We start from the raw sequence: 19,400 nt of genomic DNA, 5'->3' as shown, positions 1-19,400 counted from the left end.
CCATGAAATGATAAATCGGCTACATTAAATGATAAATTGGCTACATTAAATGATAAATCCTCACGATAAAATGATAAATCGGCTCGATAAAATGATGAGTCGGCTCGATGAAGTAATAAATCGGCTCGATAAACTGATAAATCGGCTTGATGAAATGTTAAATCGGCGTCATGAAATGATAAATCGGGTCGAGAAATGATAAACCAGCTCGATGAAATGATAAATCGGCTGGATAAAATGATAAATCTACTCGACGAAATGATAAATCGGTACGATGAAATGATAAATCTTCTCGATAAAATGATAAATCGGCTCGATAAAATGATGAATCGGTTCGATGAAATGATAAATTGTTTCGATGAAATGATAATTCGGTTTTATAAAATGATAAATCGGCTCGATGAAATGATAAACCCTCTAGAAAATAATAAATCGGTTCGATGGAATGATAAATCGGTTCGATGAAATGATAAATCGGATCGATTACATCATAAATCGACTCGATGAAATGATAAATCGGTTCGATGAAATGATAAATCGGTTCAATGAAATGATAAATTGGCTCGATAAAATGGCTCAATAAAAGGATAAATCAAATCAGTAAAATGATAAATTGGATCGACAAAATGATAAATCAGCTCGATAAAATGATTACTCGGCTCGATGAAAGGATAACTCATCTCGATAAAATGATAAATTATATCGATAAAATGATAACTCATATCCATAAAATGATAAATTGGCTCGATGAAATAATAAATCATATCGATAAAATGATAAATTGACTCGATAAATGATAAATCATATGGAAAAAATGATAAATCACATCGATAGAATGATAGATCGACTCGATAAAGGATAACTCATATCAATAAAATGATAAATCATATCGATAAATGATAAATAATATGGAAAAAATGATTAATCATATGGAAAAAATTATAAATCATATCGATCAAATGATACATTGGCTCAATAAAATGATAAATCATATCGATAAAATGATAAATCCTATCGATAAAATGATACATTGGCTCGATGAACCTATAAATCATCGATCAAATGATAAATCAGATCGATAAAATGACAACTCGGCTCGATAAAATGATAAATCAGCTCGATGAAATGATAAACCGGATCGATGAAATGAAAAACGGCTCGATGAAATGATAAACCCTCTAGAAAATAATAAATCGGATCGATGAAATGATAAATCGGTTCGATGAAATGATAAATCGGCTCGATGAAATGATAAATCGGCTTGATTAAATGATAAATTGGATCGATAAAATGGCTCGATAAAAGGATAAATCACATCAATAAAATGATAAATTGGATCGATAAAATGATAAATCATATCGATCCAATGAAAAATTGGCTCGAGAAAATGATAAATCATATCGATAAAATGATAAATTAGCTCGATGAAATGATAAATCATATCGATAAAATGATAAATCATATCGATAAAATGATAAATCATATCGATAAAATCATAAATTGGCTCGATGAAAGGATAAATCATATCGATAAAATGATAAATCATATCGATAATATGATAAATCATATCGATAAAATGATAAATTGGCTCGATGAAAGGATAAATCATATCGATAAAATGATAAATCATATCGACAAAATCATAAATTGGCTTGATGAAAGGATAAATCATATCGATAAAATGATAAATCATATCGATCAAATTATAAATCATATCGATAAAATGATAAATTGGCTCGATGAAATGATAAATCATATCGATAAAATGATAAATCATATCGATAAAATGATAAATAATATCGATAAAATTATAAATCATATCGATAAAATGATAAATTGGCTTGATGAAAGGATAAATCATCTCGATAAAATGATAAATTATATCGATAAAATGATAAATCATATCATAAAATGATAAATTGGCTCGATGAAATGATTAATCATATCGATAAAATGATAAATCATATCGATAAAATGATAAATCATATACATAAAATGATAAATTGGCTCGATGAAATGATAAATCATATAGATAAAATGATAAATCATATCGATAAAATGATACATTGGCTCGATGAAACTATAAATCATCGATCAAATGATGAATCATATCGATAAATTAAAACTCGGCTCGATAAAATGATAAATCAGCTCGATGAAATGATAAACCGGATCGATGAAATGAAAAACGGCTCGATGAAATGATAAACCCTCTAGAAAATAATAAATCGGATCGATGAAATGATAAATCGGTTCGATGAAATGATAAATCGGCTCGATGAAATGATAAATCGGCTTGATTAAATGATAAATTGGATCGATAAAATGGCTCGATAAAAGGATAAATCACATCTATAAAATGATAAATTGGATCGATAAAATGATAAATCATATCGATAAAATGATAAATTGGCTCGATAAAATGATAAAACATATCGATAAAATGATAAATTGGCTCGATGAAATGATAAATCATATCGATAAAATGATAAATCATATCAATCAAATGATAAATCATATCGATAAAATGATAAATCATATCGATAAAATGATAAATCGGCTCGATGAAAGTTTAAATCATATCGATAAAATAATAAATTATATCGATAAAATCATAAATTGGCTCGATGAAAGGATAAATCATATCGATAAAATGATAAATCATATCGATAATATGATAAATCATATCGATAAAATGATAAATTGGCTCGATAAAGGATAAATCATATCGATAAAATGATAAATCATATCGATAAAATCATAAATTGGCTCGATGAAAGGATAAATCATATCGATAAAATGATAAATCATATCGATCAAATTATAAATCATATCGATAAAATGATAAATTGGCTCGATGAAAGGATAAATCATATCGATAAAATGATAAATCATATCGATAAAATGATAAATTGGCTCGATGAAATGATAAATCATATCGATAAAATGATAAATTGGCTCGATGAAAGGATAAATCATATCGATAAAATGATAAATCATATCGATAAAATGATAAATTGGCTCGATGAAAGGATAAATCATCTCGATAAAATGATACATTATATCGATAAAATGATAAATCATATCGATAAAATGATAAATTTGCTCGATGAAATGATAAATCATATCGATAAAATGATAAATCATATCGATAAAATGATAAATCATATCAAACTAATGATAAATTGGCTCGATGAAAGGATAAATCATATCGATAAAATGATAAATCATATCGATGAAATGATAAATCATATCGATAAAATGATAAATTGGCTCGATGAAAGGATAAATCATATCGATAAAATGATAAATCATATCAATAAAATCATAAATTGGCTATATGAAAGGATAAATCATATCGATAAAATGATAAATACTATCGATAAAATGAAAAATTGGCTCGATTAAAGGATAAATCATATCGATAAAATGATAAATCATATCGATAAAATGATAAATTTGCTCAATGAAATGATAAATCATATCGATAAAATGATAAATCATATCGAAAAAATGATAAATTGGCTCGATGAAAGGATAAATCGACTCGATAAAATGATAAATCATATCGATACAATGATAAATCATATCGATAAAATAATAAATTGGCTCGATGAAATGATAAATCATATCGATAAAATGATAAATCATATCGATAAAATGATAAATCATATCGATAAAATGATAAATCATATCGATAAAATGATAAATTGGCTCGATGAAAGGATAAATCATATCGATAAAATGATAAATCATATCAATAAAATCATAAATTGGCTCGATGAAAGGATAAATCATATCGATAAAATGATAAATCATATCGATAAAATCATAACTTGGCTCGATGAAAGGATAAATCCTATCGATAAAATGATTAATCATATCGATAAAATCATAAATTGGCTAGATAAAAGGATAAATAATATCGATAAAATGATAAATCATATCGATAAAATGATAAATTGGCTCGATAAAATGATAAATCATATCGATAAAATGATAAATTGGCTCGATGAAATGATAAATCATATCGATAAAATGATAAATCATATCGATAAAATGATAAATCATATCGATAAAAAGATAAATCAGATCGATAAAATGGTAAATCGGCTCGATGAAAGGATAAATCATATCGATAAAATGATAAATCATATCGATAAAATCATAAATTGGCTCGATGAAAGGATAAATCATATCGATAAAATGATAAATCATATCGATAATATGATAAATCATATCGATAAAATGATAAATTGGCTCGATAAAATGATAAATCATATCGATAAAATCATAAATTGGCTCGATGAAAGGATAAATCATATCGATAAAATGATAAATCATATCGATCAAATTATAAATCATATCGATAAAATGATAAATTGGCTCGATGAAAGGATAAATCATATCGATAAAATGATAAATCATATCGATAAAATGATAAATTGGCTAGATAAAATGATAAATCATATCGATAAAATGATAAATCATATCGATGAAATGCTAAATCATATCGATAAAATGATAAATTGGCTGGATCAAAGGATAAATCATATCGATAAAATGATAAATCATATCGATAAAATGATAAATTGGCTCGATGAAAGGATAAATCATATCGATAAAATGATACATCATATCGATAAAATGATAAATTGGCTAGATGAAATGATAAATCATATCGATAAAATGATAAACTTACTCGATAAATGATTAATCATATGGAAAAAATAATAAATCACATCGATAAAATAATAGACTGACTCGATAAATGATAAATCATATCGATAAAAGGATAAATCATATCGATAAATGATAAATCATATGGAAAAAATGAATAATCATATGGAAAAATGATAAATCAGATCGATCAAATGATATATCATATCGATGAAATGATAAATCATATCGATAAAATGATAAATCATATCGATAAAATAATACATTGGCTCGATGAATAGATAAATCATCGATCAAATGATAAATAAGATCGATAAAATGATAACTCGGCTCGATAAATTATAAATCGGCTCGATGAAATGATAAACCGGATCGATGAAATGAAAAACGGCTCGATGAAATGATAAAACCTCTAGAAAATAATAAATCGGTTCGATGGAATGATAAATCGGCTCGATGAAATGATAAATAAGATCGATTAAATCATAAATCGACTCGATGAAATGATAAATCGGTTCGATGAAATGATACATCGGTTCAATGAAATGATAAATCGGCTTGATGAAATGATAAATTGGATCGATAAAATGATAAATCGGTTCGATGAAATGATAAATCGGTTCGATGAAATGATAAATCGGTTCGATGAAATGATAAATCTGTTCGATGAAATGATAAATCGGTTTGATGAAATGATAAATTGGATCGATAAAATAATAAATCGGTTCGATGAAATGATAAATAAGTTCGATGAAATGATAAATGGGCTTGATGAAATGATAAATCGGTTCGATGAAATGATAAATCGGTTTGATTAAATGATAAATCGGTTCGATGAAATGATAAATCGGTTCGATGATATGATAAATCGGCTTGATTAAATGATAAATTGGATCGATGAAATGATAAATCGGTTCGATGAAATGATAAATCGGTTCGATGAAATGATAAATCGGCTTTATGAAATGATAAATTGGATCGATAATATGATAAATCATCTCGATAAAATGATTACTCGGCTCGATGAGAGGATAACTCATATCGATGAAAGGATAAATCATATCGATAAAATGATAAATCAGATCGATAAAATGATAAATTGGCTGGATGAAATGATAAATCATATCAATAAAATGATAGATTTACTCGATAAATGATAAATCATATGGAAAAAATGATAAATCATATCGATAAAATGATAAATCGACTCGATAAATGATAAATCATATCGATAAAAGGATAAATCATATCGATAAATGATAAATCATATGGAAAAAATGATTAATCATATGGAAAAAATTATAAATCATATCGATCAAATGATAAATTGGCTCAATAAAATGATAAATCATATCGATGAAATGATAAATCGGTTCGATGAAATGATAAATCGGCTTGATGAAATGATAAATTGGATCGATAAAATGGCTCGATAAAAGGATAAATCACATCTATAAAATGATAAATTGGATCGATAAAATGATAAATCATATCGATAAAATGATAAATCGGCTAAATGAAAGGATAAATCACATTCATAAAATAATAAATTAGCTCGATAAAATGATAAATCATCTCGATAAATTATAAATCGACTCGATAAAATGATAAATCATATCGATAAAATGATAAATCATCTCGATTAAATGATAAATCGGCTCGATGAAAGGATAGATAACATCGATAAAATTATAAATCGGCTCGATGAAAAGATAAATCATATCGATAAAATGATAAATTGGCTCGATTAAAGGATAAATCATATAAATAAAATGATAAATTGGCTCGATGAAATGACAAATCATATCGATAAAATGATAAATCGGCTCGATTAAAGGATAAATCATATCGATAAAATTATAAATTGGCTCGAGGAAATGATAAATCATATCGATGAAATGATAAATTGGCTCGATGAAAGGATAAATCATATAAATAAAATGATAAATCGGCTCGATGAAAGGATAAATCATATCGATAAAATGATAAAGTTGCTCGATGAAAGGATAAATCATATCGATAAAATTATAAATTGGCTCGATGAAAGGATAAATCATATAAATAAAATGATAAATTGGCTCGATGAAATGACAAATCATATCGATAAAATGATAAATCGGCTCGATGAAAGGATAAATCATATCGATAAAATGATAAATTGGCTCGATGAAATTATAAATCATATCGATAAAATGAAAAATTGGCTCGATGAAAGGATAAATCATATAAATAAAATGATAAATCGGCTCGATGAAAGGATAAATCATATCGATAAAATGATAAATTTGCTCGATGAAAGGATAAATCATATCGATAAAATGATAAATCGGCTCGATGAAAGGATAAATCATATCGATAAAATGATAAATCGGCTCGATGAAAGGATAAATCATATCGATAAAATGATAAATCATATCGATAAAATGATAAATTGGCTCGATTAAAGGATAAATCATCTACATAAAATTATAAATCGGCTCGATGAAAGGATAAATCATATCGATAAAATGATAAATTGGCTCGATGAAATGACAAATCATATCGATAAAATGATAAATCGGCTCGATGAAAGGATAAATCATATCGATAAAATTATAAATTGGCTCGATGAAATTATAAATCATATCGATAAAATGATAAATTGGCTCGATGAAAGGATAAATCATATAAATAAAATGATAAATCGGCTCGATGAAAGGATAAATCATATCGATAAAATGATAAATTTGCTCGATGAAAGGATAAATCATATCGATAAAATGATAAATCGGCGCGATGAAAGGATAAATCATATCGATAAAATGATAAATCGGCTCGATGAAAGGATAAATCATATCGATAAAATGATAAATCATATCGATAAAATGATAAATTGGCTCGATTAAAGGATAAATCATCTACATAAAATTATAAATCGGCTCGATGAAAGGATAAATAATATCGATAAAATGATAAATTGGCTCGATGAAATGACAAATCATATCGATAAAATGATAAATCGGCTCGATTAAAGGATAAATCATATCGATAAAATGATAAATTGGCTCGATGAAATGATAAATCATATCGATAAAATGATAAATTGGCTCGATGAAAGGATAAATCATATAAATAAAATGATAAATCGGCTCGATGAAAGGATAAATCATATCGATAAAATGATAAATTGGCTCGATGAAATGATAAATCATATCGATAAAATGATAAATTGGCTCGATGAAAGGATAAATCATATAAATAAAATGATAAATTGGCTCGATGAAATGACAAATCATATCGATAAAATGATAAATCGGCTCGATGAAAGGATAAATCATATCGATAAAATGATAAATTGGCTCGATGAAATGATAAATCATATCGATAAAATGAAAAATTGGCTCGATGAAAGGATAAATCATATAAATAAAATGATAAATCGGCTCGATGAAAGGATAAATAATATCGATAAAATGATAAATTTGCTCGATGAAAGGATAAATCATATCGATAAAATGATAAATCGGCTCGATGAAAGGATAAATCATATCGATAAAATGATAAATCGGCTCGATGAAAGGATAAATCATATCGATAAAATGATAAATTGGCTCGATGAAATGATAAATCATATCGATAAAATTAAAGTTGGCTCGATGAAATGATAAATCATATCGATAAAATTATAAATCGGCTCGATGAAAGGATAAATCATATAAATAAAATGATAAATCGGCTCGATGAAAGGATAAATCATATCGATAAAATGATAAATTGGCTCGATGAAATGATAAATCATATCGATAAAATGAAAAATTATCTCGATGAAAGGATAAATCATATAAATAAAATGATAAATCGGCTCAATTAAATTATAAATCATATCGATAAAATGATAACTTGGCTCGATGAAATGATAAATCATATCGATAAAATGATAAATCGGCTCGATGAAAGGATAAATCATATCGATAAAATGATAAATTGGCTCGATGAAATGATACATCATATCGATAAAATGATAAATTGGCTACATGAAATGATAAATCATCTACATAAAATGATAAATCGGCTCGATGAAATGATAAATCATATCGATAAAATGATAAATCGGCTCGATGAAATGATAAATTATATCGATAAAATGATAAATCGGCTCGATGAAATGATAAATCATATCGATAAAATGATAAATCGTCTAGATGAAATGATAAATCATATCGATAAAATGATAAATCGGCTCGATGAAATGATAAATCATATCGATAAAATGATAAATTGGCTCGATGAAATGATAAATCATATCGATAAAATGATAAATCGGCTCGATGAAATGATAAATCATATCGATAAAATGATTAATGAGCTCGATGAAATGATAAATCATATCGATAAAATGATAAATCGGCTCGATGAAATGATAAATCATATCGATAAAATGATAAATTGGCTCGATTAAAGGATAAATCATCTACATAAAATGATAAATCGGCTCGATGAAATGATAAATCATATCGATAAAATGATAAATCGGCTCGATGAAATGATAAATCATATCGATAAAATGATAAATTGGCTCGATGAAATGATAAATCATATCGATAAAATGATAAATCGGCTCGATGAAATGATAAATGATATCGATAAAATGATAAATTGGCTCGATGAAAGGATAAATCATATCGATAAAATGATAAATTGGCTCGATGAAATGATAAATCATATCGATAAAATGATAAATTGGCTCGATTAAAGGATAAATCATATAAATAAAATGATAAATCGGCTCGATGAAAGGATAAATCATATCGATAAAATGATAAATTGGCTCGATGAAATGATAAATCATATCGATAAAATGATAAATTGGCTCGATGAAAGGATAAATCATATAAATAAAATGATAAATCGGCTCGATGAAAGGATAAATCATATCGATAAAATGAAAAATTTGCTCGATGAAATGATAAATCATATCGATAAAATGATAAATTGGCTCGATGAAAGGATAAATCATATAAATAAAATGATAAATCGGCTCGATGAAATGATAAATCATATCGATAAAATGATAAATTGGGTCGATGAAATGATAAATCATATCGATAAAATGATAAATCGGCTCGATGAAAGGATAAATCATATCGATAAAATGATAAATTGGCTCGATGAAATGATGAATCATATCGATAAAATGATAAATCGGCTCGATGAAATGATAAATCATATCGATAAAATGATAAATTGGCTCGATGAAATGATAAATCATATCGATAAAATGATAAATCGGCTCGATGAAATGATAAATCATATCGATAAAATGATGAATTGGCTCGATGAAATGATAAATCATATCGATAAAATGATAAATCGGCTCGATGAAAGGATAAATCATATCGATAAAATAATAAATTGGCTCGATGAAAGGATAAATCATATCGATAAAATGATAAATCGGCTCGATGAAATGATAAATCATATCGATGAAATGATAAATTGGCTCGATGAAAGGATAAATCATATAAACAAAATGATAAATCGGCTCGATGAAAGGATAAATCATATCGATAAAATGATAAATTGGCTCGATGAAATGATAAATCATATCGATAAAATGATAAATTGGCTCGATTAAAGGATAAATCATCTACATAAAATGATAAATCGGCTCGATGAAATGATAAATCATATCGATAAAATGATAAATCGGCTCGATGAAATGATAAATGATATCGATAAAATGATAAATCGGCTCGATGAAATGATAAATCATATCGATAAAATGATAAATCGGCTCGATGAAATGATAAATCATATCGATAAAATGATAAATCGGCTCGATGAAATGATAAATCATATCGATAAAATGATAAATTGGCTCGATGAAATGATAGATCATATCGATAAAATGATAAATCGGCTCGATGAAATGATAAATCATATCGATAAAATGATAAATTGGCTCGATTAAATGATAAATCATATCGATAAAATGATAAATCGGCTCGATGAAATGATAAATCATATCGATACAATGATAAATTGGCTCGATTAAAGGATAAATCATCTACATAAAATGATAAATCGGCTCGATGAAATGATAAATCATATCGATAAAATGATAAATCGGCTCGATGAAATGATAAATCATATAGATAAAATGATAAATTGGCTCGATGAAATGATAAGTCATATCGATAAAATGATAAATCGGCTCGATGAAATGATAAATCATATCGATAAAATGATAACTTGGCTCGATGAAATGATAAATCATATCGATAAAATGATAAATTGGCTCGATGAAATGATAAATCATATCGATAAAATGATAAATCGGCTCGATGAAATGATAAATCATATCGATAAAATGATAAATTGGCTCGATGAAATGATAAATCATATCGATAAAATGATAAATTGGCTCGATGAAATGATAAATCATATCGATAAAATGATAAATTGGCGCGATTAAAGGATAAATCATATAAATAAAATGATAAATCGGCTCGATGAAAGGATAAATCATATCGATAAAATGATAAATTGGCTCGATGAAATGATAAATCATATCGATAAAATGATAAATTGGCTCGATGAAAGGATAAATCATATAAATAAAATGATAAATCGGCTCGATGAAAGGATAAATCATATCGATAAAATGATAAATTGGCTCGATGAAATGATAAATCATATCGATAAAATGAAAAATTGGCTCGATGAAAGGATAAATCATATAAATAAAATGATAAATCGGCTCGATGAAATGATAAATCATATCGATAAAATGATAAATTGGCTCGATGAAATGATAAATCATATCGATAAAATGATAAATCGGCTCGATGAAAAGAATAAATCATATCGATAAAATGATAAATTGGCTCGATGAAATGATAAATCATATCGATAAAATGATAAATTGGCTCGATTAAAGGATAAATCATCTACATAAAATGATAAATCGGCTCGATGAAATGATAAATCATATCGATAAAATGATAAATCGGCTCGATGAAATGATAAATCATATCGATAAAATGATAAATCGGCTCGATGAAATGATAAATCATATCGATAAAATGATAAATCGGCTAGATGAAATGATAAATCATATCGATAAAATGATAAATTGGCTCGATTAAAGGATAAATCATATCGATAAAATTATAAATCGGCTCGATGAAATGATAAATCATATCGATAAAATGATAAATCGGCACGATGAAATGATAAATCATATCGATAAAATGATAAATTGGCTCGATGAAATGATAAATCATATCGATAAAATGATAAATCGGCTCGATGATATGATAAATCATATCGATAACATGATAAATTGGCTCGATGAAATGATAAATCATATCGATAAAATGATAAATCGGCTCGATGAAAGGATAAATCATATCGATAAAATGATAAATTGGCTCGATGAAAGGATAAATCATATCGATAAAATGATAAATCGGCTCGATGAAATGATAAATCATATCGATAAAATGATAAATTGTCTCGATGAAAGGATAAATCATATAAATAAAATGATAAATCGGCTCGATGAAATGATAAATCATATCGATAAAATGATAAATTGGCTCGATGAAATGATAAATCATATCGATAAAATGATAAATTGGCTCGATGAAAGGATAAATCATATAAATAAAATGATAAAGTGGCTCGATGAAATGACAAATCATATCGATAAAATGATAAATCGGCTCGATGAAAGAATAAATCATATCGATAAAATGATAAATTGGCTCGATGAAATGATAAATGATATCGATAAAATGAAAAATTGGCTCGATGAAAGGGTAAATCATATCGATAAAATGATAAATCGGCTCGATGAAAGGATAAATAATATCGATAAAATGATAAATCGGCTCGATAAAAGGATAAATCATATCGATAAAATGATAAATTGGCTCGATGAAAGGATAAATCATATCGATAAAATGATAAATTGGCTCGATGAAAGGATAAATCATATCCATAAAATGATAAATTGGCTCGATGAAAGGATAAATCATATCGATAAAATGATAAATCGGCTACACTTAAGGATAAATCATATCGATAAAATGATAAATTTGCTCGAGGAAAGGATAAATCATATCGATAAAATGATAAATCGACTCGATAAAATGATAAATCATCTCGATAAAATGATAAATCGGCTCGATGAAAGGATAAATCATATCGATAAAATGATAAATCGGCTCGATGAAAGGATAAATCATATCGATAAAATGATAAATCGGCTCGATGAAAGGATAAATCATATCGATAAAATGATAAATCGGCTCGATGAAAGGATAAATCATATCGATAAAATGATAAATCGACTCGATAAAATGAGAAATCATCTCGATAAAATGATAAATTGGCTCGATGAAAGGATAAATCATATCGATAAAATGATAAATCGGCTCGATGAAAGGATAAATCATATCGATAAAATGATAAATCGGCTCGATGAAAGGATAAATCATATCGATAAAATGATAAATCGGCTCGATGAAAGGATAAATCATATCGATAAAATGAAAAATCGGCTCGATGAAAGGATAAATCATATCGATAAAATTATAAATCGGCTCGATGAAAGGATAAATCATATCGATAAAATTATAAATCGGCTCGATGAAAGGATAAATCATATCGATAAAATGATAAATCGGCTCGATGAAAGGATAAATCATATCGATAAAATGATAAATCGGCTCGATGAAAGGATAAATCATATTGTTAAAATGATAAATCGGCTCGATGAAAGGATAAATCATATCGATAAAATGATAAATTGGCTCGATGAAAGGATAAATCATATCGATAAAATGATAAATTGGCAAGATGAAAGGATAAATCATATCGATAAAATGATAAATTGGCTCGATGAAAGGATAAATCATATCGATAAAATTATAAATCGGCTCGATGAAAGGATAAATCATATCGATAAAATGATAAATGGGCTCGATGAAAGGATAAATCATATCGATAAAATTATAAATCGGCTCGATGAAATGATAAATAATATCGATAAAATGAAAAATTGGCTCGATGAAAGGATAAATCATATAAATAAAATGATAAATCGGCTCGATGAAATGATAAATCATATCGATAAAATGATAAATTGGCTCGATGAAATGATAAATCATATCGATAAAATGATAAATCGGCTCGATGAAAGGATAAATCATATCGATAAAATGATAAATTGGCTCGATGAAATGATAAATCATATCGATAAAATGATAAATTGGCTCGATTAAAGGATAAATCATCTACATAAAATGATAAATCGGCTCGATGAAATGATAAATCATATCGATAAAATGATAAATCGGCTCGATGAAATGATAAATCATATCGATAAAATTATAAATCGGCTCGATGAAATGATAAATCATATCGATAAAATGATAAATCGGCTAGATGAAATGATAAATCATATCGATAAAATGATAAATTGGCTCGATTAAAGGATAAATCATATCGATAAAATTATAAATCGGCTCGATGAAATGATAAATCATATCGATAAAATGATAAATCGGCACGATGAAATGATAAATCATATCGATAAAATGATAAATTGGCTCGATGAAATGATAAATCATATCGATAAAATGATAAATCGGCTCGATGAAATGATAAATCATATCGATTACATGATAAATCGGCTCGATGAAATGATAAATCATATCGATAAAATGATAAATCGGCTCGATGAAAGGATAAATCATATCGATAAAATGATAAATTGGCTCGATGAAAGGATAAATCATATCGATAAAATGATAAATCGGCTCGATGAAATGATAAATCATATCGATAAAATGATAAATTGGCTCGATGAAAGGATAAATCATATCGATAAAATTATAAATCGGCTCGATGAAAGGATAAATCATATCGATAAAATGATAAATGGGCTCGATGAAAGGATAAATCATATCGATAAAATTATAAATCGGCTCGATGAAATGATAAATCATATCGATAAAATGAAAAATTGGCTCGATGAAAGGATAAATCATATCGATAAAATGATAAATCGGCTCGATGAAATGATAAATCATATCGATAAAATGATAAATTGGCTCGATGAAATGATAAATCATATCGATAAAATGATAAATCGGCTCGATGAAAGGATAAATCATATGGATAAAATGATAAATTGGCTCGATGAAATGATAAATCATATCGATAAAATGATAAATTGGCTCGATTAAAGGATAAATCATCTACATAAAATGATAAATCGGCTCGATGAAATGATAAATCATATCGATAAAATGATAAATCGGCTCGATGAAATGATAAATCATATCGATAAAATGATAAATCGGCTCGATGAAATGATAAATCATATCGATAAAATGATAAATCGGCTAGATGAAATGATAAATCATATCGATAAAATGATAAATTGGCTCGATTAAAGGATAAATCATATCGATAAAATTATAAATCGGCTCGATGAAATGATAAATCATATCGATAAAATGATAAATCGGCACGATGAAATGATAAATCATATCGATAAAATGATAAATTGGCTCGATGAAATGATAAATCATATCGATAAAATGATAAATCGGCTCGATGAAATGATAAATCATATCGATTACATGATAAATCGGCTCGATGAAATGATAAATCATATCGATAAAATGATAAATCGGCTCGATGAAAGGATAAATCATATCGATAAAATGATAAATTGGCTCGATGAAAGGATAAATCATATCGATAAAATGATAAATCGGCTCGATGAAATGATAAATCATATCGATAAAATGATAAATTGGCTCGATGAAAGGATAAATCATATAAATAAAATGATAAATCGGCTCGATGAAATGATAAATCATATCGATAAAATGATAAATTGGCTCGATGAAATGATAAATCATATCGATAAAATGATAAATTGGCTCGATGAAAGGATAAATCATATAAATAAAATGATAAAGTGGCTCGATGAAATGACAAATCATATCGATAAAATGATAAATCGGCTCGATGAAAGAATAAATCATATCGATAAAATGATAAATTGGCTCGATGAAATGATAAATCATATCGATAAAATGAAAAATTGGCTCGATGAAAGGATAAATCATATCGATAAAATGATAAATCGGCTCGATGAAAGGATAAATCATCTCGATAAAATGATAAATCGGCTACACTTAAGGATAAACCATATCGATAAAATGATAAATTTGCTCGAGGAAAGGATAAATCATATCGATAAAATGATAAATCGACTCGATAAAATGATAAATCATCTCGATAAAATGATAAATCGGCTCGATGAAAGGATAAATCATATCGATAAAATGATAAATCGGCTCGATGAAAGGATAAATCATATCGATAAAATGATAAATCGGCTCGATGAAAGGATAAATCATATCGATAAAATGATAAATCGGCTTTATGAAAGGATAAATCATATCGATAAAATGATAAATCGACTCGATAAAATGAGAAATCATCTCGATAAAATGATAAATTGGCTCGATGAAAGGATAAATCATATCGATAAAATGATAAATCGGCTCGATGAAAGGATAAATCATATCGATAAAATGATAAATCGGCTCGATGAAAGGATAAATCATATCGATAAAATGATGAATCGGCTCGATGAAAGGATAAATCATATCGATAAAATGATAAATCGACTCGATAAAATGAGAAATCATCTCGATAAAATGATAAATTGGCTCGATGAAAGGATAAATCATATCGATAAAATGATAAATCGGCTCGATGAAAGGATAAATCATATCGATAAAATGATAAATCGACTCGATAAAATGAGAAATCATCTCGATAAAATGATAAATTGGCTCGATGAAAGGATAAATCATATCGATAAAATGATAAATCGGCTCGATGAAAGGATAAATCATATCGATAAAATGATAAATCGGCTCGATGAAAGGATAAATCATATCGATAAAATGATAAATCGGCTCGATGAAAGGATAAATCATATCGATAAAATGAAAAATCGGCTCGATGAAAGGATAAATCATATCGATAAAATTATAAATCGGCTCGATGAAAGGATAAATCATATCGATAAAATTATAAATCGGCTCGATGAAAGGATAAATCATATCGATAAAATGATAAATCGGCTCGATGAAAGGATAAATCATATCGATAAAATGATAAATCGGCTCGATGAAAGGATAAATCATATCGTTAAAATGATAAATCGGCTCGATGAAAGGATAAATCATATCGATAAAATGATAAATTGGCTCGATGAAAGGATAAATCATATCGATAAAATGATAAATTGGCTAGATGAAAGGATAAATCATATCGATAAAATGATAAATTGGCTCGATGAAAGGATAAATCATATCGATAAAATTATAAATCGGCTCGATGAAAGGATAAATCATATCGATAAAATGATAAATGGGCTCGATGAAAGGATAAATCATATCGATAAAATTATAAATCGGCTCGATGAAATGATAAATCATATCGATAAAATGAAAAATTGGCTCGATGAAAGGATAAATCATATAAATAAAATGATAAATCGGCTCGATGAAATGATAAATCATATCGATAAAATGATAAATTGGCTCGATGAAATGATAAATCATATCGATAAAATGATAAATCGGCTCGATGAAAGGATAAATCATATCGATAAAATGATAAATTGGCTCGATGAAATGATAAATCATATCGATAAAATGATAAATTGGCTCGATTAAAGGATAAATCATCTACATAAAATGATAAATCGGCTCGATGAAATGATAAATCATATCGATAAAATGATAAATCGGCTCGATGAAATGATAAATCATATCGATAAAATTATAAATCGGCTCGATGAAATGATAAATCATATCGATAAAATGATAAATCGGCTAGAGGAAATGATAAATCATATCGATAAAATGATAAATTGGCTCGATTAAAGGATAAATCATATCGATAAAATTATAAATCGGATCGATGAAATGATAAATCATATCGATAAAATGATAAATCGGCACGATGAAATGATAAATCATATCGATAAAATGATAAATTGGCTCGATGAAATGATAAATCATATCGATAAAATGATATATCGGCTCGATGAAATGATAAATCATATCGATTAAATGATAAATCGGCTCGATGAAATGATAAATCATATCGATAAAATGATAAATCGGCTCGATGAAAGGATAAATCATATCGATAAAATGATAAATTGGCTCGATGAAAGGATAAATCATATCGATAAAATGATAAATCGGCTCGATGAAATGATAAATCATATCGATAAAATGAAAAATTGGCTCGATGAAAGGATAAATCATATCGATAAAATTATAAATCGGCTCGATGAAAGGATAAATCATATCGATAAAATGATAAATGGGCTCGATGAAAGGATAAATCATATCGATAAAATTATAAATCGGCTCGATGAAATGATAAATCATATCGATAAAATGAAAAATTGGCTCGATGAAAGGATAAATCATATAAATAAAATGATAAATCGGCTCGATGAAATGATAAATCATATCGATAAAATGATAAATTGGCTCGATGAAATGATAAATCATATCGATAAAATGATAAATCGGCTCGATGAAAGGATAAATCATATCGATAAAATGATAAATTGGCTCGATGAAATGATAAATCATATCGATAAAATGATAAATTGGCTCGATTAAAGGATAAATCATCTACATAAAATGATAAATCGGCTCGATGAAATGATAAATCATATCGATAAAATGATAAATCGGCTCGATGAAATGATAAATCATATCGATAAAATGATAAATCGGCTCGATGAAATGATAAATCATATCGATAAAATGATAAATCGGCTAGATGAAATGATAAATCATATCGATAAAATGATAAATTGGCTCGATTAAAGGATAAATCATATCGATAAAATTATAAATCGGCTCGATGAAATGATAAATCATATCGATAAAATGATAAATCGGCTCGATGAAATGATAAATCATATCGATAAAATGATAAATCGGCTCGATGAAAGGATAAATCATATCGGCAAAATGATAAATTGGCTCGATGAAAGGATAAATCATATCGATAAAATGATAAATCGGCTCGATGAAATGATAAATCATATCGATAAAATGATAAATTGGCTCGATGAAAGGATAAATCATATAAATAAAATGATAAATCGGCTCGATGAAATGATAAATCATATCGATAAAATGATAAATTGGCTCGATGAAATGATAAATCATATCGATAAAATGATAAATTGACTCTATGAAAGGATAAATCATATAAATAAAATGATAAAGTGGCTCGATGAAATGACAAATCATATCGATAAAATGATAAATCGGCTCGATGAAAGAATAAATCATATCGATAAAATGATAAATTTACTCGATGAAATGATAAATCATATCGATAAAATGAAAAATTGGCTCGATGAAAGGATAAATCATATCGATAAAATGATAAATCGGCTCGATGAAAGGATAAATCATATCGATAAAATGATAAATCGGCTCGATAAAAGGATAAATCATATCGATAAAATGATAAATTGGCTCGATGAAAGGATAAATCATATCGATAAAATGATAAATTGGCTCGATGAAAGGATAAATCATATCGATAAAATGATAAATTGGCTCGATGAAAGGATAAATCATCTCGATAAAATGATAAATCGG

Source organism: Euprymna scolopes, chromosome 1 (assembly GCF_053919585.1).
Source record: "Euprymna scolopes isolate OS-2025 chromosome 1, ASM5391958v1, whole genome shotgun sequence".
Classification (NCBI taxonomy): domain Eukaryota; kingdom Metazoa; phylum Mollusca; class Cephalopoda; order Sepiida; family Sepiolidae; genus Euprymna; species Euprymna scolopes.
Note: the sequence above shows the minus strand (reverse complement) of the source record.